Here is a 25,234-nt window from a genome sequence, read left to right on the forward strand (position 1 = left end):
CCACTTGAATTATTTTAGGCTATGGTATGACTATAACTATTAAGTGATCTGATACTTTTATGGAGGAAGGTTTATGCTGCGGTTACTGGTAATGATCAAAACGATGAACAACAGATTCTACCATCTTCCTTCTTGCACATCCCTATCAGTTAACATATAGAGCACTTGAGAATATTATGATCACCCATACCTTAAACAAATGAATACATCTCAAATAATGCACATGTATCTTCCATCTACCCATCTTTGCCTTCAGCTGGGAGTCCTGACTAGCCTGCTACCCATTTCAGTAACATGATAAATGTGTCCTATTGCATGCCCTCGTGTCAGATGACATCCTGCTGTAGCTTTATGATGTCAGGACACCTCTTGATGAGTAGCCATGGATGACAATTACACAGAACAATGAGGCACTAGCAATTCCGCACTAGGTAACTATCTGTAATTATGACTGCAAGGCAAGTGGAATGTGTAATGGGAAAGAACTCTGCAACAATGAAAGCATTGAGCTCCCCTTTTGAAAAGGGTGGCAGAGGTACAAGAACACAGAATATACTAAAAACAATCCTTCTCGACTATAAGAGTCCCATATATAGAGTTGAGGGAGGAGGGTTAAAATAGCTTCCCTCCATGTGAAACTAAGGCAATTGCTCTTAAACAAGATACCTCATTCTAGCCTCAAACACACCAATTTCCTCTGATGACATATTGCTAGCACAAGTATCTAAAGTAGGATTGTCAGCCTTGTAGACAGTAAACATCTTTGATAAGCTATCATGATGCCCGTAGCCTTAACCATATTGCTTCAGTCTTGACAATCAATATTCATGCAGAAGACCACACTAAAAGGTGCTGAGAGCAGTCAGATGCTATGAACTTCATTAAGGTAAAGCAAAATGATAAAGTGAGAGTTTCCCTCACCATGACAAATGGTAAATCAAGCCGAAAGCTGCTGAACTTTTTTTTTTGGGGGTGTCAGCAACTCCGAGAAAGTTTCTTCTGCAGCACTCCCTCTGCTGGTCATTCAATATATTCTCAAAATGGGAAAGTCCACTGTTAGTCTATTAACAGAACTTGAATATTTCCAAAGTAATACAATACAACAACAAACACCTTTTGATAAAGAATTAATAATCAGTATAATGGCAGCTATAATATTATAAAATCCCACAGCTCAAAAAGAATTCAAATCTCAAATTTTTTCCAACTATCACACTTCTCTCAATCCTAAGACTCATTTGCTACAGCTCTCTACACAACTCTGCCACCTATATTAGAATGTAGATACAAAAAGACCTCATTGCTAGCCAAGTGACAGCTTAATCTACCCACTTGAATTATTTTAGGCTATGGTATGCCTATAACTATTAAGTGATCTGATACGTTTATGGAGGAAGGTTTATGCTGCGGTTACTGGTAATGATCAAAACGATAAACAACAGATTCTACCATCTTCCTTCTTGCACATCCCTATCAGTTAACATATAGAGCACTTGAGAATATTATGATCACCCATACCTTAAACAAATGAATGCATCTCAAATAATGCACATGTATCTTCCATCTACCCATCTTTGCCTTCAGCTGGGAGTCCTGACTAGCCTGCTACCCATTTCAGTAACATGATAAATGTGTCCGATTGCATGCCCTCGTGTCAGATGACATCCTGCTGTAGCTTCATGATGTCAGGGCACCTCTTGATGAGTAGCCATGGATGACAATTACACAGAACAATGAGGCATTAGCAATTCCGCACTAGGTAACTATCTGTAATTATGACTGCAAGGCAAGTGGAATGTGTAATGGGAAAGAACTCTGCAACAATGAAAGCATTGAGCTCCCCCTTTGAAAAGGGTGGCAGAGGTACAAGAACACAGAATATACTAAAGACAATCCTTCTCGACTATAAGAGTCCCATATATAGAGTTGAGGGAGGAGGGTTAAAATAGCTTCCCTCCATGTGAAACTAAGGCAATTGCTCTAAAACAAGATACCCCATTCTAGCCTCAAACACACCAATTTCCTCTGATGACATATTGCTAGCACAAGTATCTAAAGTAGGATTGTCAGCCTATAGACAGTAAACATCTTTGATAAGCTATCATGATGCCCGTAGCCTTAACCATATTGCTTCAGTCTTGACAATCAATATTCATGCAGAAGACCACACTAAAAGGTGCTGAGAGCAGTCAGATGCTATGAACTTCATTAAGATAAAGCAAAATGATAAAGTGAGAGTTTCCCTCACCATGACAAATGGTAAATCAAGCCGAAAGCTGCTGAACCTTTTTTTTTTGGGGGTGTCAGCAACTCCAAAAATGTTTCTTCTCCAGCACTCCCTCTGCTGGTCATTCAATATATTCTGCAAATGGGAAAGTCCACTGTTAGTCTATTAACAGAACTTGAAAATTTCCAAAGTAATACAATACAACAACAAACACCTTTTGATAAAGAATTAATAATCAGTATAATGGCAGCTATAATATTATAAAATCCCACAGCTCAAAAAGAATTCAAATCTCAAATTTTTTCCAACTATCACACTTCTCTCAATCCTAAGACTCATTTGCTACAGCTCTCTACACAACTCTGCCACCTATATTAGAATGTAGATACAAAAAGACCTCATTGCTAGCCAAGTGACAGCTTAATCTACCCACTTGAATTATTTTAGGCTATGGTATGCCTATAACTATTAAGTGATCTGATACGTTTATGGAGGAAGGTTTATGCTGCGGTTACTGGTAATGATCAAAACGATAAACAACAGATTCTACCATCTTCCTTCTTGCACATCCCTATCAGTTAACATATAGAGCACTTGAGAATATTATGATCACCCATACCTTAAACAAATGAATACATCTCAAATAATGCACATGTATCTTCCATCTACCCATCTTTGCCTTCAGCTGGGAGTCCTGACTAGCCTGCTACCCATTTCAGTAACATGATAAATGTGTCCGATTGCATGCCCTCGTGTCAGATGACATCCTGCTGTAGCTTCATGATGTCAGGGCACCTCTTGATGAGTAGCCATGGATGACAATTACACAGAACAATGAGGCATTAGCAATTCCGCACTAGGTAACTATCTGTAATTATGACTGCAAGGCAAGTGGAATGTGTAATGGGAAAGAACTCTGCAACAATGAAAGCATTGAGCTCCCCCTTTGAAAAGGGTGGCAGAGGTACAAGAACACAGAATATACTAAAGACAATCCTTCTCGACTATAAGAGTCCCATATATAGAGTTGAGGGAGGAGGGTTAAAATAGCTTCCCTCCATGTGAAACTAAGGCAATTGCTCTAAAACAAGATACCCCATTCTAGCCTCAAACACACCAATTTCCTCTGATGACATATTGCTAGCACAAGTATCTAAAGTAGGATTGTCAGCCTATAGACAGTAAACATCTTTGATAAGCTATCATGATGCCCGTAGCCTTAACCATATTGCTTCAGTCTTGACAATCAATATTCATGCAGAAGACCACACTAAAAGGTGCTGAGAGCAGTCAGATGCTATGAACTTCATTAAGATAAAGCAAAATGATAAAGTGAGAGTTTCCCTCACCATGACAAATGGTAAATCAAGCCGAAAGCTGCTGAACCTTTTTTTTTTGGGGGTGTCAGCAACTCCAAAAATGTTTCTTCTGCAGCACTCCCTCTGCTGGTCATTCAATATATTCTGCAAATGGGAAAGTCCACTGTTAGTCTATTAACAGAACTTGAATATTTCCAAAGTAATACAATACAACAACAAACACCTTTTGATAAAGAATTAATAATCAGTATAATGGCAGCTATAATATTATAAAATCCCACAGCTCAAAAAGAATTCAAATCTCAAATTTTTTCCAACTATCACACTTCTCTCAATCCTAAGACTCATTTGCTACAGCTCTCTACACAACTCTGCCACCTATATTAGAATGTAGATACAAAAAGACCTCATTGCTAGCCAAGTGACAGCTTAATCTACCCACTTGAATTATTTTAGGCTATGGTATGCCTATAACTATTAAGTGATCTGATACGTTTATGGAGGAAGGTTTATGCTGCGGTTACTGGTAATGATCAAAACGATAAACAACAGATTCTACCATCTCCCTTCTTGCACATCCCTATCAGTTAACATATAGAGCACTTGAGAATATTATGATCACCCATACCTTAAACAAATGAATACATCTCAAATAATGCACATGTATCTTCCATCTACCCATCTTTGCCTTCAGCTGGGAGTCATGACTAGCCTGCTACCCATTTCAGTAACATGATAAATGTGTCCGATTGCATGCCCTCGTGTCAGATGACATCCTGCTGTAGCTTCATGATGTCAGGGCACCTCTTGATGAGTAGCCATGGATGACAATTACACAGAACAATGAGGCATTAGCAATTCCGCACTAGGTAACTATCTGTAATTATGACTGCAAGGCAAGTGGAATGTGTAATGGGAAAGAACTCTGCAACAATGAAAGCATTGAGCTCCCCCTTTGAAAAGGGTGGCAGAGGTACAAGAACACAGAATATACTAAAGACAATCCTTCTCGACTATAAGAGTCCCATATATAGAGTTGAGGGAGGAGGGTTAAAATAGCTTCCCTCCATGTGAAACTAAGGCAATTGCTCTAAAACAAGATACCCCATTCTAGCCTCAAACACACCAATTTCCTCTGATGACATATTGCTAGCACAAGTATCTAAAGTAGGATTGTCAGCCTATAGACAGTAAACATCTTTGATAAGCTATCATGATGCCCGTAGCCTTAACCATATTGCTTCAGTCTTGACAATCAATATTCATGCAGAAGACCACACTAAAAGGTGCTAAGAGCAGTCAGATGCTATGAACTTCATTAAGGTAAAGCAAAATGATAAAGTGAGAGTTTCCCTCACCATGACAAATGGTAAATCAAGCCGAAAGCTGCTGAACTTTTTTTTTTGGGGGCGTCAGCAACTCCGAGAAAGTTTCTTCTGCAGCACTCCCTCCGCTGGTCATTCAATATATTCTGCAAATGGGAAAGTCCACTGTTAGTCTATTAACAGAACTTGAATATTTCCAAAGTAGTACAATACAACAACAAACACCTTTTGATAAAGAGCTAATAATCAGTATAATGCCAGCTATGATATTGTAAAATCCCACAGCTCAAAAAGAATTCAAATCTCTAATTTTTTCAAACTATCACACTTCTCTCAATCCTAAGACTCATTTGCTACAGCTCTCTACACAACTCTACCGCCTATATTAGAATGTAGATACAAAAAGACCCCATTGCTAGCCAAGTGACAGCATAATCTGCCCACTTGAATTTTTTTAGGCTATGGTATGCCTATAACTCTTAGGTGATCTGATACGTTTATGGAGGAAGGTTTATGCTGCGGTTACTGGTAATGATCAAAACGATAAACAACAGATTCTACCATCTTCCTTCTTGCACATCCATATCAGTTAACATATAGAGCACTTGAGAATATTATGATCACCCATACCTTAAACAAATGAATACATCTCAAATAATGCACATGTATCTTCCATCTACCCATCTTTGCCTTCAGCTGGGAGTCCTGACTAGCCTGCTACCCATTTCAGTAACATGATAAATGTGTCCTATTGCATGCCCTCGTGTCAGATGACATCCTGCTGTAGCTTTATGATGTCAGGACACCTCTTGATGAGTAGCCATGGATGACAATTACACAGAACAATGAGGCACTAGCAATTCCGCACTAGGTAACTATCTGTAATTATGACTGCAAGGCAAGTGGAATGTGTAATGGGAAAGAACTCTGCAACAATGAAAGCATTGAGCTCCCCTTTTGAAAAGGGTGGCAGAGGTACAAGAACACAGAATATACTAAAAACAATCCTTCTCGACTATAAGAGTCCCATATATAGAGTTGAGGGAGGAGGGTTAAAATAGCTTCCCTCCATGTGAAACTAAGGCAATTGCTCTTAAACAAGATACCTCATTCTAGCCTCAAACACACCAATTTCCTCTGATGACATATTGCTAGCACAAGTATCTAAAGTAGGATTGTCAGCCTTGTAGACAGTAAACATCTTTGATAAGCTATCATGATGCCCGTAGCCTTAACCATATTGCTTCAGTCTTGACAATCAATATTCATGCAGAAGACCACACTAAAAGGTGTTGAGAGCAGTCAGATGCTATGAACTTCATTAAGGTAAAGCAAAATGATAAAGTGAGAGTTTCCCTCACCATGACAAATGGTAAATCAAGCCGAAAGCTGCTGAACTTTTTTTTTTGGGGGTGTCAGCAACTCCGAGAAAGTTTCTTCTGCAGCACTCCCTCTGCTGGTCATTCAATATATTCTCAAAATGGGAAAGTCCACTGTTAGTCTATTAACAGAACTTGAATATTTCCAAAGTAATACAATACAACAAAAACACATTTTGATAAAGAATTAATAATCAGTATAATGGCAGCTATAATATTATAAAATCCCACAGCTCAAAAAGAATTCAAATCTCAAATTTGTTCCAACTATCACACTTCTCTCAATCCTAAGACTCATTTGCTACAGCTCTCTACACAACTCTGCCACCTATATTAGAATGTAGATACAAAAAGACCTCATTGCTAGCCAAGTGACAGCTTAATCTACCCACTTGAATTATTTTAGGCTATGGTATGCCTATAACTATTAAGTGATCTGATACGTTTATGGAGGAAGGTTTATGTTGCGGTTACTGGTAATGATCAAAACGATAAACAACAGATTCTACCATCTTCCTTCTTGCACATCCCTATCAGTTAACATATAGAGCACTTGAGAATATTATGATCACCCATACCTTAAACAAATGAATACATCTCAAATAATGCACATGTATCTTCCATCTACCCATCTTTGCCTTCAGCTGGGAGTCCTGACTAGCCTGCTACCCATTTCAGTAACATGATAAATGTGTCCGATTGCATGCCCTCGTGTCAGATGACATCCTGCTGTAGCTTCATGATGTCAGGGCACCTCTTGATGAGTAGCCATGGATGACAATTACACAGAACAATGAGGCATTAGCAATTCCGCACTAGGTAACTATCTGTAATTATGACTGCAACGCAAGTGGAATGTGTAATGGGAAAGAACTCTGCAACAATGAAAGCATTGAGCTCCCCCTTTGAAAAGGGTGGCAGAGGTACAAGAACACAGAATATACTAAAGACAATCCTTCTCGACTATAAGAGTCCCATATATAGAGTTGAGGGAGGAGGGTTAAAATAGCTTCCCTCCATGTGAAACTAAGGCAATTGCTCTAAAACAAGATACCCCATTCTAGCCTCAAACACACCAATTTCCTCTGATGACATATTGCTAGCACAAGTATCTAAAGTAGGATTGTCAGCCTATAGACAGTAAACATCTTTGATAAGCTATCATGATGCCCGTAGCCTTAACCATATTGCTTCAGTCTTGACAATCAATATTCATGCAGAAGACCACACTAAAAGGTGCTGAGAGCAGTCAGATGCTATGAACTTCATTAAGATAAAGCAAAATGATAAAGTGAGAGTTTCCCTCACCATGACAAATGGTAAATCAAGCCGAAAGCTGCTGAACCTTTTTTTTTTGGGGGTGTCAGCAACTCCAAAAATGTTTCTTCTGCAGCACTCCCTCTGCTGGTCATTCAATATATTCTGCAAATGGGAAAGTCCACTGTTAGTCTATTAACAGAACTTGAATATTTCCAAAGTAATACAATACAACAACAAACACCTTTTGATAAAGAGTTAATAATCAGTATAATGGCAGCTATGATATTGTAAAATCCCACAGCTCAAAAAGAATTCAAATCTCAAATTATTTCAAACTATCACACTTCTCTCAATCCTAAGACTCATTTGCTACAGCTCTCTACACAACTCTACCACCTATATTAGAATGTAGATACAAAAAGACCTCATTGCTAGCCAAGTGACAGCATAATCTGCCCACTTGAATTATTTTAGGCTATGGTATGACTATAACTATTAAGTGATCTGATACTTTTATGGAGGAAGGTTTATGCTGCGGTTACTGGTAATGATCAAAACGATGAACAACAGATTCTACCATCTTCCTTCTTGCACATCCCTATCAATTAACATATAGAGCACTTGAGAATATTATGATCACCCATACCTTAAACAAATGAATACATCTCAAATAATGCACATGTATCTTCCATCTACCCATCTTTGCCTTCAGCTGGGAGTCCTGACTAGCCTGCTACCCATTTCAGTAACATGATAAATGTGTCCGATTGCATGCCCTCGTGTCAGATGACATCCTGCTGTAGCTTCATGATGTCAGGGCACCTCTTGATGAGTAGCCATGGATGACAATTACACAGAACAATGAGGCATTAGCAATTCCGCACTAGGTAACTATCTGTAATTATGACTGCAAGGCAAGTGGAATGTGTAATGGGAAAGAACTCTGCAACAATGAAAGCATTGAGCTCCCCCTTTGAAAAGGGTGGCAGAGGTACAAGAACACAGAATATACTAAAGACAATCCTTCTCGACTATAAGAGTCCCATATATAGAGTTGAGGGAGGAGGGTTAAAATAGCTTCCCTCCATGTGAAACTAAGGCAATTGCTCTAAAACAAGATACCCCATTCTAGCCTCAAACACACCAATTTCCTCTGATGACATATTGCTAGCACAAGTATCTAAAGTAGGATTGTCAGCCTATAGACAGTAAACATCTTTGATAAGCTATCATGATGCCCGTAGCCTTAACCATATTGCTTCAGTCTTGACAATCAATATTCATGCAGAAGACCACACTAAAAGGTGCTAAGAGCAGTCAGATGCTATGAACTTCATTAAGGTAAAGCAAAATGATAAAGTGAGAGTTTCCCTCACCATGACAAATGGTAAATCAAGCCGAAAGCTGCTGAACTTTTTTTTTTGGGGGCGTCAGCAACTCCGAGAAAGTTTCTTCTGCAGCACTCCCTCTGCTGGTCATTCAATATATTCTGCAAATGGGAAAGTCCACTGTTAGACTATTAACAGAACTTGAATATTTCCAAAGTAGTACAATACAACAACAAACACCTTTTGATAAAGAGCTAATAATCAGTATAATGCCAGCTATGATATTGTAAAATCCCACAGCTCAAAAAGAATTCAAATCTCTAATTTTTTCAAACTATCACACTTCTCTCAATCCTAAGACTCATTTGCTACAGCTCTCTACACAACTCTACCGCCTATATTAGAATGTAGATACAAAAAGACCCCATTGCTAGCCAAGTGACAGCATAATCTGCCCACTTGAATTATTTTAGGCTATGGTATGCCTATAACTATTAGGTGATCTGATACGTTTATGGAGGAAGGTTTATGCTGCGGTTACTGGTAATGATCAAAACGATAAACAACAGATTCTACCATCTTCCTTCTTGCACATCCATATCAGTTAACATATAGAGCACTTGAGAATATTATGATCACCCATACCTTAAACAAATGAATACATCTCAAATAATGCACATGTATCTTCCATCTACCCATCTTTGCCTTCAGCTGGGAGTCCTGACTAGCCTGCTACCCATTTCAGTAACATGATAAATGTGTCCTATTGCATGCCCTCGTGTCAGATGACATCCTGCTGTAGCTTTATGATGTCAGGACACCTCTTGATGAGTAGCCATGGATGACAATTACACAGAACAATGAGGCACTAGCAATTCCGCACTAGGTAACTATCTGTAATTATGACTGCAAGGCAAGTGGAATGTGTAATGGGAAAGAACTCTGCAACAATGAAAGCATTGAGCTCCCCTTTTGAAAAGGGTGGCAGAGGTACAAGAACACAGAATATACTAAAAACAATCCTTCTCGACTATAAGAGTCCCATATATAGAGTTGAGGGAGGAGGGTTAAAATAGCTTCCCTCCATGTGAAACTAAGGCAATTGCTCTTAAACAAGATACCTCATTCTAGCCTCAAACACACCAATTTCCTCTGATGACATATTGCTAGCACAAGTATCTAAAGTAGGATTGTCAGCCTTGTAGACAGTAAACATCTTTGATAAGCTATCATGATGCCCGTAGCCTTAACCATATTGCTTCAGTCTTGACAATCAATATTCATGCAGAAGACCACACTAAAAGGTGCTGAGAGCAGTCAGATGCTATGAACTTCATTAAGGTAAAGCAAAATGATAAAGTGAGAGTTTCCCTCACCATGACAAATGGTAAATCAAGCCGAAAGCTGCTGAACTTTTTTTTTTGGGGGTGTCAGCAACTCCGAGAAAGTTTCTTCTGCAGCACTCCCTCTGCTGGTCATTCAATATATTCTCAAAATGGGAAAGTCCACTGTTAGTCTATTAACAGAACTTGAATATTTCCAAAGTAATACAATACAACAAAAACACATTTTGATAAAGAATTAATAATCAGTATAATGGCAGCTATAATATTATAAAATCCCACAGCTCAAAAAGAATTCAAATCTCAAATTTGTTCCAACTATCACACTTCTCTCAATCCTAAGACTCATTTGCTACAGCTCTCTACACAACTCTGCCACCTATATTAGAATGTAGATACAAAAAGACCTCATTGCTAGCCAAGTGACAGCTTAATCTACCCACTTGAATTATTTTAGGCTATGGTATGCCTATAACTATTAAGTGATCTGATACGTTTATGGAGGAAGGTTTATGCTGCGGTTACTGGTAATGATCAAAACGATAAACAACAGATTCTACCATCTTCCTTCTTGCACATCCCTATCAGTTAACATATAGAGCACTTGAGAATATTATGATCACCCATACCTTAAACAAATGAATACATCTCAAATAATGCACATGTATCTTCCATCTACCCATCTTTGCCTTCAGCTGGGAGTCCTGACTAGCCTGCTACCCATTTCAGTAACATGATAAATGTGTCCGATTGCATGCCCTCGTGTCAGATGACATCCTGCTGTAGCTTCATGATGTCAGGGCACCTCTTGATGAGTAGCCATGGATGACAATTACACAGAACAATGAGGCATTAGCAATTCCGCACTAGGTAACTATCTGTAATTATGACTGCAAGGCAAGTGGAATGTGTAATGGGAAAGAACTCTGCAACAATGAAAGCATTGAGCTCCCCCTTTGAAAAGGGTGGCAGAGGTACAAGAACACAGAATATACTAAAGACAATCCTTCTCGACTATAAGAGTCCCATATATAGAGTTGAGGGAGGAGGGTTAAAATAGCTTCCCTCCATGTGAAACTAAGGCAATTGCTCTAAAACAAGATACCCCATTCTAGCCTCAAACACACCAATTTCCTCTGAGGACATATTGCTAGCACAAGTATCTAAAGTAGGATTGTCAGCCTATAGACAGTAAACATCTTTGATAAGCTATCATGATGCCCGTAGCCTTAACCATATTGCTTCAGTCTTGACAATCAATATTCATGCAGAAGACCACACTAAAAGGTGCTGAGAGCAGTTAGATGCTATGAACTTCATTAAGATAAAGCAAAATGATAAAGTGAGAGTTTCCCTCACCATGACAAATGGTAAATCAAGCCGAAAGCTGCTGAACTTTTTTTTTTGGGGGTGTCAGCAACTCCAAAAAAGTTTCTTCTGCAGCACTCCCTCTGCTGGTCATTCAATATATTCTGCAAATGGGAAAGTCCACTGTTAGTCTATTAACAGAACTTGAATATTTCCAAAGTAATACAATACAACAACAAACACCTTTTGATAAAGAGTTAATAATCAGTATAATGGCAGCTATGATATTGTAAAAACCCACAGCTCAAAAAGAATTCAAATCTCTAATTTTTTCAAACTATCACACTTCTCTCAATCCTAAGACTCATTTGCTACAGCTCTCTACACAACTCTACCACCTATATTAGAATGTAGATACAAAAAGACCTCATTGCTAGCCAAGTGACAGCATAATCTGCCCACTTGAATTATTTTAGGCTATGGTATGACTATAACTATTAAGTGATCTGATACGTTTATGGAGGAAGGTTTATGCTGCGGTTACTGGTAATGATCAAAACGATGAACAACAGATTCTACCATCTTCCTTCTTGCACATCCCTATCAGTTAACATATAGAGCACTTGAGAATATTATGATCACCCATACCTTAAACAAATGAATACATCTCAAATAATGCACATGTATCTTCCATCTACCCATCTTTGCCTTCAGCTGGGAGTCCTGACTAGCCTGCTACCCATTTCAGTAACATGATAAATGTGTCCGATTGCATGCCCTCGTGTCAGATGACATCCTAGTGTAGCTTTATGATGTCAGGGCACCTCTTGATGAGTAGCCATGGATGACAATTACACAGAACAATGAGGCATTAGCAATTCCGCAATAGGTAACTATCTGTAATTATGACTGCAAGGCAAAATGGAATGTGTAATGGGAAAGCACTCTGCAACAATGAAAGCATTGAGCTCCCCTTTTGAAAAGGGTGGCAGAGGTACAAGAACACAGAATATACTAAAGACAATCCTTCGCGACTATAAGAGTCCCATATATAGAGTTGAGGGAGGAGGGTTAAAATAGCTTCCCTCCATGTGAAACTAAGGAAATTGCTCTAAAACAAGATACCTCATTCTAGCCTCAAACACACCAATTTCCTCTGATGACATATTGCTAGCACAAGTATCTAAAGTAGGATTGTCAGCCTTGTAGACAGTAAACATCTTTGATAAGCTATCATGATGCCCGTAGCCTTAACCATATTGCTTCAGTCTTGACAATCAATATTCATGCAGAAGACCACACTAAAAGGTGCTGAGAGCAGTCAGATGCTATGAACTTCATTAAGGTAAAGCAAAATGATAAAGTGAGAGTTTCCCTCACCATGACAAATGGTAAATCAAGCCGAAAGCTGCTGAACTTGTTTTTTGGGGGTGTCAGCAACTCCGAGAAAGTTTCTTCTGCAGCACTCCCTCTGCTGGTCGTTCAATATATTCTGCAAATGGGAAAGTCCACTGTTAGTCTATTAACAGAATTTGAATATTTCCAAAGTAATACAATACAACAACAAACACCTTTTGATAAAGAGTTAATAATCAGTATAATGGCAGCTATGATATTGTAAAAACCCACAGCTCAAAAAGAATTCAAATCTCTAATTTTTTCAAACTATCACACTTCTCTCAATCCTAAGACTCATTTGCTACAGCTCTCTACACAACTCTACCACCTATATTGGAATGTAGATGTAGAAAAAGGTAGGGCTAGGACCTTTCTCAAGATTTGCCCGGCGCTAACCGCCCTTGTACCATTCAAGTTTACCAAGCAATGAGGCAGGCGCCGGAGACCAGAAGGCAGGAAACAGAAGTTTATTCCGACGGAGCAGAACACATCAGATCAGACAACAAGGTATCGTCTCGAGGTGCTCTAACAGCCTCTCAGAGGCCTGGCCTCTTATACACTGGTTTATGGCATGTGACCTTCCTTTATTACAATCACAGCTTTGTAAGGCAAGGAAAAGACATCCCCGTAATCCTCGTGTTAATCCCACCCCCATATACCTTCACAATGGAGGTCCTCAACCTGCTGATAAGAGAGGGGGTCATCACGCAGCTGAGTGTTTCGTCGAGTCTTAGGATGTGTGCGCCTGATCATATCACAGGGGGCAGGGAGGCCTGGATCAATAGAGGGTCCTTTGAAGGAGAGCGACCTCATACAATAAGGGTCAGTAAAAGATATCTCCCGGCTTATGCAGTGGCCTCGGACCTGTGTGGACAGTTGGACACGGGGTGAGGGGCCATCAATGGAGGGGTATTCATGCTGCGTGGACAATCCAGCGCAGAGGGGAGGGTTATCAACAGAGGGGCATTCATGGGAGGAGAGGAGGTGTTGGTCAGGCGTTGGCGTGACTCCCAAGGACAGGGTCATGCAGAAGGGTCATGCTCATAAGGAGGAGGGAGGGGGAGCCAGGGTGCGCGGAGGATGCTTGCTGGGTCAGAGAGGCGCGCTGGCGATCGATCGTGGACAGGGAGACCATGATATCTAAAATGGCTGCCGTGCACGTAGTACATAGGTGACCTAGAATGGCTGCCGTGCATGTAGTGCATAGGTGACAAGCTGGCGCAGATGATGTTCAGATCGCAAACTAAAATTCCACAGTCCTCCCTTTTAACATGTCTCGCCAACTTGTCAGTTCGGATTTATCCCCATAAGGCCACGTATTTCTACTTCATAGAGGGGGCTCATGTGCTCATTTCGGAAGTCCACAGTCTTTGGGCACACACAGTTAGAAACAAGGCCGAACAAAGGTGGCAGACATTGGATACCTAGGCAACACCCACATAATATCACAACAGGTACCAGCGTGAAGGAAAACAACTTCCAACCCCAATTTTTCAAAGTGTCCCAAAACCAGCTCCCAAGCGACCATCCTTCCTGTTCTTGGTGAACCTCCGAGGAAAGTCTGTGGAGGTGTTCGATGGCTTTGTAGACTGAAGGCGAGTTATCTGGCACGTAGGTGCAGCAGCTGGATCCGATGATGCGGCATGCTCCTCCTCGGTCGGCTAGGACCACGTCTAGGACGAGTCGATTTTGAAGGGTCACAAGGCGGACCGCCTGAAGCTCCGCAGTGTTGTTGGCGAGGATGCCAGCCGTGATGTTGATCGTTGTTTCTACATCCTGGGTCAGGTGTCGGATAGCACGGCTGTTTGCCATTGGACCCCACAGAGGAACAAGTCCCTTTGCTGCATCCAGGAACTGTGCTCCGGTGGAGTCGGCTTGTCCAAGGTCATCTGCACGCCTCTGCCGGTGATGGTTGGCAGGGGCTACATATGTGGGTGGAAGAACGAAGGCAATATAACAGGTGCCCTTCCAACCTCTCGGGAGCCAGGTGTAAGCCTTGGTGCCACACACAAAGTACATGTTTGGAGAAGCAACAAAAGAAGGGGGTTCAGCTGAGTCCAATATTCTGGTGACTCGGCAGGCGCTGTAACCCACCAGCTGCGTCCCCTGGCCTTCGAGACACACGAGACCGGTGACATTGATAACAGACAAGGCCACGGTTAAAGTGGCGGTAGTTTGTTTTTGCAGATGAGTGAAGGTGGTTCTGGCCGGATTGTGGAGCACCTGTACTTCGACTCGTTCTTTGGCTGGAATGTCTTTGATGAAGGTGGCGCCTGCGAGCGCAGGACACAGGGCAGCTGGGGTCTTTCCTGTTTTGTTCAGCCAGAACCCAGAGTAGAAGTGTGACACTGTCCGGCTGGAGGTGGCGTTGTCCCTGTGGCTCTCTTGCATGAGGATCAACCAGGCGAGGCAAGAGCCGTGAACTGAGAAGGGTGAAGGGATGAAGGGGATGGAGTGTCCAGTGGCATGCGGGAGCAACCCGCAGATCCAACAGTTCGTAGCATTTGCAGCAAGGTTGTGTTGGTGCAACAGTTGCACGAAGGAATTGTTCCAGAATTCCCTGCGCCTTTCTCGGAGCTGAGGCGACAGGGAGATTAGGTGATGCTCTTTCAGGGGTGTTGGCTGTGCAGTAGGTAGCAATGTCTCATGAGCCGGTGCGCTTTCCTCCAGAATCCAGAAGGAGGTCATGAGGAGGAGGCAGAAGAGGAAGACAATGAAGAGTGCAATGGTCTTTGATTTGTGCAGGTTGTCAGTCTTTGGATTTCTATACTGGGTATTTCCCGTTGCTTCCATCATCTTCTTATCTGGCGCTTCCATCACCTTCAAGGGGCTCGGTAGTGGGCAGAACCACAGACTTCGTTTAGCTTCTCTCCCGGCGACCCTTGATTGTGTGTAGGTCACCGTTCTGAGATTTAACTTAGTCCGTGGCCTACTTAGCCGAAGCTCCCTCCTTTCGACGCAGGAAATACCCTTCTCTGGATGGCACAGTGGGATCAGAGAATTTTGCAAGTTCGAGTGCCTCAGTATCGGGATAATAGTCCAATATCGGTCGGTCTTTGCTCAGGAGCTCTTCTTGGGTGCTGACGTTTTCTGTCGTGGCCAGGTTTGCAGAGACCTTCCGGCAATGATGCGCGTGCAGCCAGTGCTTCTTCCCCTCCACTCGGAGTGCCGTTCGGGTGGTGATCAGCACTTGCCAGGGGCCCGTCCACCGAGGTTCCAGACTCTTGGTTCGCTGGAAATTTCGTATCAATACGAAATCTCCCGGTTGGATGTCGTGGCCGGGGCCCCTGGAAGCATCGGGGATGGCCTGCTGCACCTGTTGATGAATGACAGACAACGTTTTAGTTAACTTGCACAAATAATCAGATAGTAGGACGTCTGGGACGTCATGAATGGAGGTCGGTTTGGGAGCAGTCCAGAGATTCATCGGTCGCCCAAACACGACCTCGTAGGGGGTCAAATGGTGCTTGGTGGGAGTGGAGCGCATCGATAACAAGGCCAGTGGGAGGGCATCCGGCCAGTTAAGTCCAGTGGTGGCCACTATTTTTGCCAGTTTCAGCTTTAGTGTGGCATTGTGGCGTTCCACTAGACCAGCGGATTGGGGGTGGAAGACCGCATGGAATCGTTGCTTCACCCCCAACCCCTTCAGGATTAGTTGGATAACCTCAGCTATGAAGTGGGGGCCATTGTCGCTCCATAAAATTCGGCAAAGGCCATAGCGAGGGAAGAATTCCTTCAGTAGTACTTTGGCAGTAGTCATGGCAGTGTTGTCACGGGTTGGATAGGCTTCTACCCATTTGCTGAAGGCACATACGATGACTAGTACATACTTCAGGTTTTGGCATCTTTCTAGTTGGATGTAATCCATCTGAAGGACCTCAAAGGGGTGATTGGGGGTCCCAAACCCTCCCCGGGGCACTACAGTTCCTTTCCCGGGGTTGTGTTGCAGACAGATAAGGCACTGCTGAACTAGGCGTCTGGCTGAGTCAGGGATTTTGTCGTTATGCCAGACTTTGGAAATGAGTTCGATCATGGGTGCAGATCCTATGTGTGCGGGGGAGTGAGCCATTGTCAGTATGGGAATCAGATATGAGTCGGGCAGCAACCATTTGCTTGCATCCTTCGTTCGCCAACAGCCCTCCTCATCCTTCAAACCCACCCTTGCCCACTTAGTCAGCTCGTGAGAGGTGCTGGCCGACTGTATGTCTCTGATCATTACCCTTGTGTCACTCCATGTTTCTGCTTGTGACCTGGTCACATACATGCGTGTCACCGTCCTATTCTCAGCTGTGGTTCGCGCAGTGATGTCGGCCAACGCATTCCCTTGTCCAACTAAGTCTGTCACCCTTTTGTGTGCCTGACATTTGATTACCGCTAATCGTTTGGGGAGGAGAACTGCTTCAATCAGAGCGGAGACTAGATCTCCGTGGAGGATCGGGGTGCCGTGGGATGTCAGGAATCCCCTCTCTCTCCACAGGAGCCCAAAATGGTGGACCACTCCGAAGGCATACTGGCTGTCCGTATATACGTTCGTGGTGGTCCCTGCGGCTATGATGCATGCTCGGGTGAGGGCTATCAGCTCTGCTGCTTGGGCAGATCGTTGTGTGATGCAAGCTGTCTCAACTACTGTTCGGGCTGTCGTTACTGCATAGGCAGCTGAAGTGGTGCCATCTGGGAGTTTGATGCAAGAGCCGTCTACCCATAGCTCTCCATCGGGGTCAGGGAAAGCAGTGTCTCGGAGGTCAATCCTACTCCTAGTTTGTTCGTCCGTGAGGGTCACACAGTCGTGGATGGGAGGAATGTCGGGGTCATTTTCAGGCAGGGGTAACAATGTGGCAGGATTCAAAGTCGTGCATCTTTTTAGTGTGATGTGGGGTGCAAGTAGCGTCAGTTCATACCCTGTCAGTCGTGCGCTAGTCAGGTGTTGGGTCTTTGTCTGATTCAAGAGGGTGTCGACTGCATGGGGCACTAGCACTGTGAGGGAGTTGGAAAGTACAATTCCCTCGCTCTGACGGATAGAGACAGCAGCGGCGGCTACTGCTCGAAGGCAGGCAGGCAAAGCTCTGGCTACAGGATCAAGAGTGGCGGAGAAGTAGGCACAAGGGCGCTGCTTAGGACCAATTGATTGAGTTAGGACAGACAATGCGCATCCCTCCCTTTCGTGGGTGAAGAGGGAGAAGGGTTTGGAGTAATCCGGCGTTCCGAGGACGGGCGCTGAGCAGAGTGCATCCCGTAATTCCTTAAAGGAGGCTGGACACTCAGCGGTCCAAGGAAGCGGGGAGGGGACATCTTTGGTCAGTAGGGCGAGTAATGGTTTCACAATAAGGCTGTAATTAGGCAACCACTGTCTGCAAAAAGAGGTTAGGCCAACCAAAGAGCGGACCTGCTTTTGTGTTTTCGGGATGGGGGTATCTAGGATGGTTTGGATTCGGTCGGGTGTAAGTTTCCTCCCTTCTTTGGACAGAAGATGGCCTAGGTAAGTCACCTGTGGCCGACAGAACTGTAACTTCTTTTTGGAGACTTTATGGCCATTCTCTGCAAGAAAGTGTAGGAGTTGGACGGTGGCTGTCGTTGCAAGCAGGGTGGTGTCAGCCGCCAAAAGGATATCATCGACATATTGGATCAACACCACTCCCTCTGGTAGCTGGAAGGCATCCAGCTGTCTTTTGAGGGCCTGGCTATAAATGCTGGGACTTTCAGTGTACCCCTGGGGAGCTCTACAAAATCGGTACGAACGGGATTTTAAAGTGAAGCCGAAGAGATAACGGCTGTCTGGATGGATGGGGATAGAGAAAAACGCGTTCTTAAGGTCGATAACAGTGAAGGTGGTGGCAGTGGACGGGATGAGGGTCAGAATGGTGGTGATATCAGAGACCACAGGATATTGGGGTACAACCACTTTGTTAATCTCTCGCAAGTCGATGATGAAGCGGTACGCTTTCTCATCTCCTTCACCTTGCTTCTTAACAATAGGTAGGATTGGGCTGTTGCAGACATTGCTAACCACCTCTTCAACCACTCCTGCGTCTACCAGAGACTGAATGATCGCTACCAGTGCCTTCTCGCCCTCTGGCGATATCCGATATTGCGGGAGTTTCGGGAGCGTAGCGTCCTGTCGTACAGTTATGTGAATAGGATCAATCATCATTCGCCCCACATCAGAGTCATTTTTGGCCCACAGGTACGAAGGCAGGGTGTCAAGCAGGGACAGGTCAGCGTCAGTTATGGAGCACATGCGTCGTGGGGGACGGGATCTGGGCATGTCTGGGTTGTCGTACAGGATGACTCCTATTCCATCTGGGGAACACCTAATGGTAGCTCGAAAATGTTTCAGTAAGTCAATGCCCATAATGGCGTCAGGGGAGTTGGAGGAGAGTAGAAATGTCGCGTCAGTAGTGTTGTTTTCTAGGTCAAAGGTAACAGGTACGGACAGGGGGTTAGTGGAGGGCGTCCCATCGAAACCTATCGACGTTATGTGTGAGCCAGACAAGGGTGCCCTTGGAATCAGTTGTTTTGATAACACACTACGTGTCGCCCCAGTGTCTACCAAGAATGGAGACTCTGTACCCAAGACCTTAGCGGTGACATAAGGACCTTGCTGGTCAACACAGAGCTCGACTGGATCCCTCCCTTGCCCCTGGCAGTCCTATGCAAAGTCGGGGGCATGTTCACCTTCAGATAGCTGATATTGGTTCTGTCGGGGACGGTCAAATGTGTTCAGTCTTCCTGATCTGTCATTATTGGTGTCGTTGGGGCTCCCTCGTCCCTGTACTCTATTCCTCGGACCACCCGCCACATCCCTGGAATCCCTATTTCTATTCATTTCTAGCAGAACTGGACACTGGAATTTCCAATGACCGAGCCCTTTGCAGAAGGCGCATTGGTCATTGCTAACGTCTCTACGTCCAGTGTGGGGTGCTGGGGTGTGATCTTTAGGAGGTAGATCTCTGGGGGTGGTTGATTGGTAGTTCCCCCTTTGGTGTTCCCGTCCTAACGCTATACCTTGTATCTGGGCTATCATTACCCTTTCCTTTAAATCTTTCTTCTTTTTCTCAGACGCCCTATCATTCTCATTCTTTTGGTGCTCGTAATACTGAGCCATCTGAAGGATAGCTGCGGGTTTGGAGGCCCCCCAACAACTCTCACTCGTCTGCAGTTTTTGGGAGACTTCTTGTGTTAGTCCCTTTACATAATTTTGCACAAACAGGTGCTGTCCGGTTGCGGTGGTCATGTCTTGGCCACTGTAGTCGGAGAACACGGTCTCAAATCGGGAGAAGTATTCTGACACATCTTCCTGGGGTTTCTGTCGACAGGCCGTGACTATCGACCAGTCTACTTTTCTTTCCGGGACCAGGGTTTTTAACTTCTGGACCAGTTTGTCTGGGAGTTCCAGTATGTCCTTCACTGGTTTACTCCCCGGCTCTCGCTGTCTATCTAGTTTACCGAGTTGGTCCCAGGTATGTCCAAACAGATCCGTGTGGTCAACCTTCCGGATTTGCTTCCACACATCAGCTGGCAGACATAACCCAAAGAACAAGTCAATATCTGCTAAAGTCATTATTGTCGAACCCAAGGCTGTGCCTAATTCGGTATAAAATGCCGTCGGGTTCTTTCTTAAGTCGGGCAAGGTTTGCTTAAAGGTTAGGATGTCTTGTCGGTCCCATGGTTGGTAAACCCAATTGTACACAACCCTCCCCTTTGCATTTTCACTATTAACATCATCGCTCGTTCCCTGGCCCCGTGGCGGGATCCAGTAAGGAGCCGCTTCTCTGATAGGCATCATAGTATTGGCTACCTCTGCCGAGGTTGTTTCAGGGACCGTAATCTTGGCTTCTGGTTTCTGTTCCGCGAGGTGGCGGAAGACCTCAAGCATTTGCATGAAGAGCTCCGTCGCCTCACGTTCAGTCCCATCTCCAACATCAATCTTCCTATACAGTGTTGTTAGTTTAGCGGGACCCTTACTCTGATACCTATCTTCATACGCGTTCAGGGTGTGGTAGCTGAATCGCAAGATGAAATGCCGTCTCTGGCTGTCGGCATGTGAATTATATACGCTCATTGTGTATTCTTCGCTCTCCCTTCGTTCTACCAATGTCTTTGCTATTTCGTTGATCCCATCCCGCTCATCTTTGCTTAACCTACTTAACCTGGCTGATGATTGTTTGCTAACCTCAGGGTCGTCTGACGAAGTTGTTAATGCGGCTGGTGCGGAGGCCGTGAGGGCCGGTGCACTAGCACTAGGGTCACTTTCACTCACACTCGGGGCTTGCAGGTTTTGTTGGCTGGGAGCATATGGAGGGGGCATGTAGATGATTGGGGGACCTAGCAATAACTCGTCGTTTGCCCGTTGTTTGGAGGGTAGTTCAGGGTAGAGCGCAGAGGGGGTCCTAACAGGACATTGGCCTGTTGACCCTGATTCTTGGTTTTGTGTAGCTTCTTTTCTTTCTTTTATTTCCTCTTCTAGTTGCTTTGCGGCTAGGTGGGCTGCCTTTCGTAATTCTTTCCCTATTTTTGCTTCTTCTCTTTTCTTTCGTTGTTCCGTTTCTTTGCGCCACATGCCGATACTGTCGAGCATCGTGGGCGTGGTCTTATTCTTCTGGAGCGCAGTTTCTAATGTTTTTATTTTATTTTCACTAAAGGAACCTATCAGTGGCCACTGACTTTCAGGGTTCTTTTTCGTATATTTATGCCATAGTCTAGTGTAAGCTATAGCGACTAGTCCATACTTAGTGAACATGTCCTTATTAGGGGTGCCCTCCAGTGGAGCTGGATGGTTCATCTCTAATAAGCGGTCCGGGCTAAACAGGCTACCAACCAGTGGGGAGAAGATAGGCATGACGGTTTACACCGGGGACAAAAGTCTGCACTACCTATCTTATCACGGCGGGCAAAGACTAGACAGAATATTTCTATTCTCCGTTGTTTGCCGGCGGTGAATACCTCAAACGAACCAATACCGAATAATCGGCCAATCAAACAATTCAGTGGGGAGAATAAGTGGGCACGAAAAGTTATCGTTACCCACTCTTTCTCTACCTGCAAAGAGAGACCTTGTTCTTCCCTGTTTGCAGAAAAAGAATCTCCAGACAATAATCCACGAACGACAGTTCGGGAAACAGTGGGGGAGGAAGATAGGCACGACGGATTACAATGGGGACAAAAGTCTGCGTTACCTATCCTTCACTGTTTGCAAAGAGAGAGCCTGTTTGTTTTTCCCCGTTTGCAGACAGCGAATCGCCAGAGGTTTCAACAAAGCGTAATACTAGTATTATCCAAACAAAACAAGTTTCCTCAATTCGTCGTGTTTACACGACCTTACCCGGACCGCATGGACGGTTTCCTGTCCTCTGGATCCAGCGCCCGATCGTCCTCTCTCCTTCGTGATGTTCGTGGCACTCCTGATGGTTCCCAGTCAGGACCGTAGATCACTCGAGAGAGGTCTGTTCAGAACTAGTGAAGGTCGGATGATCGGCTGTCAGACGAGGGTCTATCGGACACGAGCTCTTCCCGATCGTTGCAGTCGTTCACTCTGTCGTCGGGACCTCTCCCACTGGATCCACGTGTCGCTGATGGGCCCCACGCTTTGGGACGCCAATTGTAGAAAAAGGTAGGGCTAGGACCTTTCTCAAGATTTGCCCGGCGCTAACCGCCCTTGTACCATTCAAGTTTACCAAGCAATGAGGCAGGCGCCGGAGACCAGAAGGCAGGAAACAGAAGTTTATTCCGACGGAGCAGAACACATCAGATCAGACAACAAGGTATCGTCTCGAGGTGCTCTAACAGCCTCTCAGAGGCCTGGCCTCTTATACACTGGTTTATGGCATGTGACCTTCCTTTATTACAATCACAACTTTGTAAGGCAAGGAAAAGACATCCCCGTAATCCTCGTGTTAATCCCACCCCCATATACCTTCACAATGGAGGTCCTCAACCTGCTGATAAGAGAGGGGGTCATCACGCAGCTGAGTGTTTCGTCGAGTCTTAGGATGTGTGCGCCTGATCATATCACAGGGGGCGGGGAGGCCTGGATCAATAGAGGGTCCTTTGAAGGAGAGCGACCTCATACAATAAGGGTCAGTAAAAGATATCTCCCGGCTTATGCAGTGGCCTCGGACCTGTGTGGACAGTTGGACACGGGGTGAGGGGCCATCAATGGAGGGGTATTCATGCTGCGTGGACAATCCAGCGCAGAGGGGAGGGTTATCAACAGAGGGGCATTCATGGGAGGAGAGGAGGTGTTGGTCAGGCGTTGGCGTGACTCCCAAGGACAGGGTCATGCAGAAGGGTCATGCTCATAAGGAGGAGGGAGGGGGAGCCAGGGTGCGCGGAGGATGCTTGCTGGGTCAGAGAGGCGCGCTGGCGATCGATCGTGGACAGGGAGACCATGATATCTAAAATGGCTGCCGTGCAAGTAGTACATAGGTGACCTAGAATGGCTGCCGTGCATGTAGTGCATAGGTGACAAGCTGGCGCAGATGATGTTCAGATCGCAAACTAAAATTCCACAGTAGATACAAAAAGACCTCATTGCTAGCCAAGTGACAGCATAATCTGCCCACTTGAATTATTTTAGGCTATAGTATGCCTATAACTATTAAGTGATCTGATACGTTTATGGAGGAAGGTTTATGCTGCGGTTACTGGTAATGATCAAAACGATGAACAACAGATTCTACCATCTTCCTTCTTGCACATCCATATCAGTTAACATATAGAGCACTTGAGAATATTATGATCACCCATACCTTAAACAAATGAATACATCTCAAATAATGCACATGTATCTTCCATCTACCCATCTTTGCCTTCAGCTGGGAGTCCTGACTAGCCTGCTACCCATTTCAGTAACATGATAAATGTGTCCTATTGCATGCCCTCATGTCAGATGACATCTTGCTGTAGCTTTATGATGTCAGGGCACCTCTTGATGAATAGCCATGGATGACAATTACACAGAACAATGAGGCATTAGCAATTCCGCACTAGGCAACTATCTGTAATTATGACTGCAAGGCAAGTGGAATGTGTAATGGGAAAGCACTCTGCAACAATGAAAGCATTGAGCTCCCCTTTTGAAAAGGGTGGCAGAGGTACAAGAACACAGAATATACTAAAGACAATCCTTCTCGACTATAAGAGTCCCATATATAGAGTTGAGGGAGGAGGGTTAAAATAGCTTCCATCCATGTGAAACTAAGGCAATTGCTCTAAAACAAGATACCTCATTCTAGCCTCAAACACACCAATTTCCTCTGATGACATATTGCTAGCACAAGTATCTAAAGTAGGATTGTCAGCCTTGTAGACAGTAAACATCTTTGATAAGCTATCATGATGCCCGTAGCCTTAACCATATTGCTTCAGTCTTGACAATCAATATTCATGCAGAAGACCACACTAAAAGGTGCTGAGAGCAGTCAGATGCTATGAACTTCATTAAGGTAAAGCAAAATGATAAAGTGAGAGTTTCCCTCACCATGACAAATGGTAAATCAAGCCGAAAGCTGCTGAACTTTTTTTTTTGGGGGTGTCAGCAACTCCGAGAAAGTTTCTTCTGCAGCACTCCCTCTGCTGGTCATTCAATATATTCTGAAAATGGGAAAGTCCACTGTTAGTCTATTAACAGAACTTGAATATTTCCAAAGTAATACAATACAACAACAAACACATTTTGATAAAGAATTAATAATCAGTATAATTGCAGCTATAATATTGTAAAATCCCACAGCTCAAAAAGAATTCAAATCTCAAATTTTTTCAAACTATCACACTTCTCTCAATCCTAAGACTCATTTGCTACAGCTCTCTACACAACTCTGCCACCTATATTAGAATGTAGATACAAAAAGACCTCATTGCTAGCCAAGTGACAGCATAATCTGCCCACTTGAATTATTTTAGGCTATAGTATGCCTATAACTATTAAGTGATCTGATACGTTTATGGAGGAAGGTTTATGCTGCGGTTACTGGTAATGATCAAAACTATGAACAACAGATTCTACCATCTTCCTTCTTGCACATCCCCATCAGTTAACATATAGAGCACTTGAGAATATTATGATCACCCATACCTTAAACAAATGAATATATCTCAAATAATGCACATGTATCTTCCATCTACCCATCTTTGCCTTCAGCTGGGAGTCCTGACTAGCCTGCTACCCATTTCAGTAACATGATAAATGTGTCCTATTGCATGCCCTCATGTCAGATGACATCTTGCTGTAGCTTTATGATGTCAGGGCACCTCTTGATGAGTAGCCATGGATGACAATTACACAGAACAATGAGGCATTAGCAATTCCGCACTAGGTACCTATCTGTAATGATGACTGCAAGGCAAGT

Source organism: Lissotriton vulgaris, chromosome 11 (genome assembly GCF_964263255.1).
Source record: "Lissotriton vulgaris chromosome 11, aLisVul1.2, whole genome shotgun sequence".
Lineage (NCBI taxonomy): Eukaryota > Metazoa > Chordata > Amphibia > Caudata > Salamandridae > Lissotriton > Lissotriton vulgaris.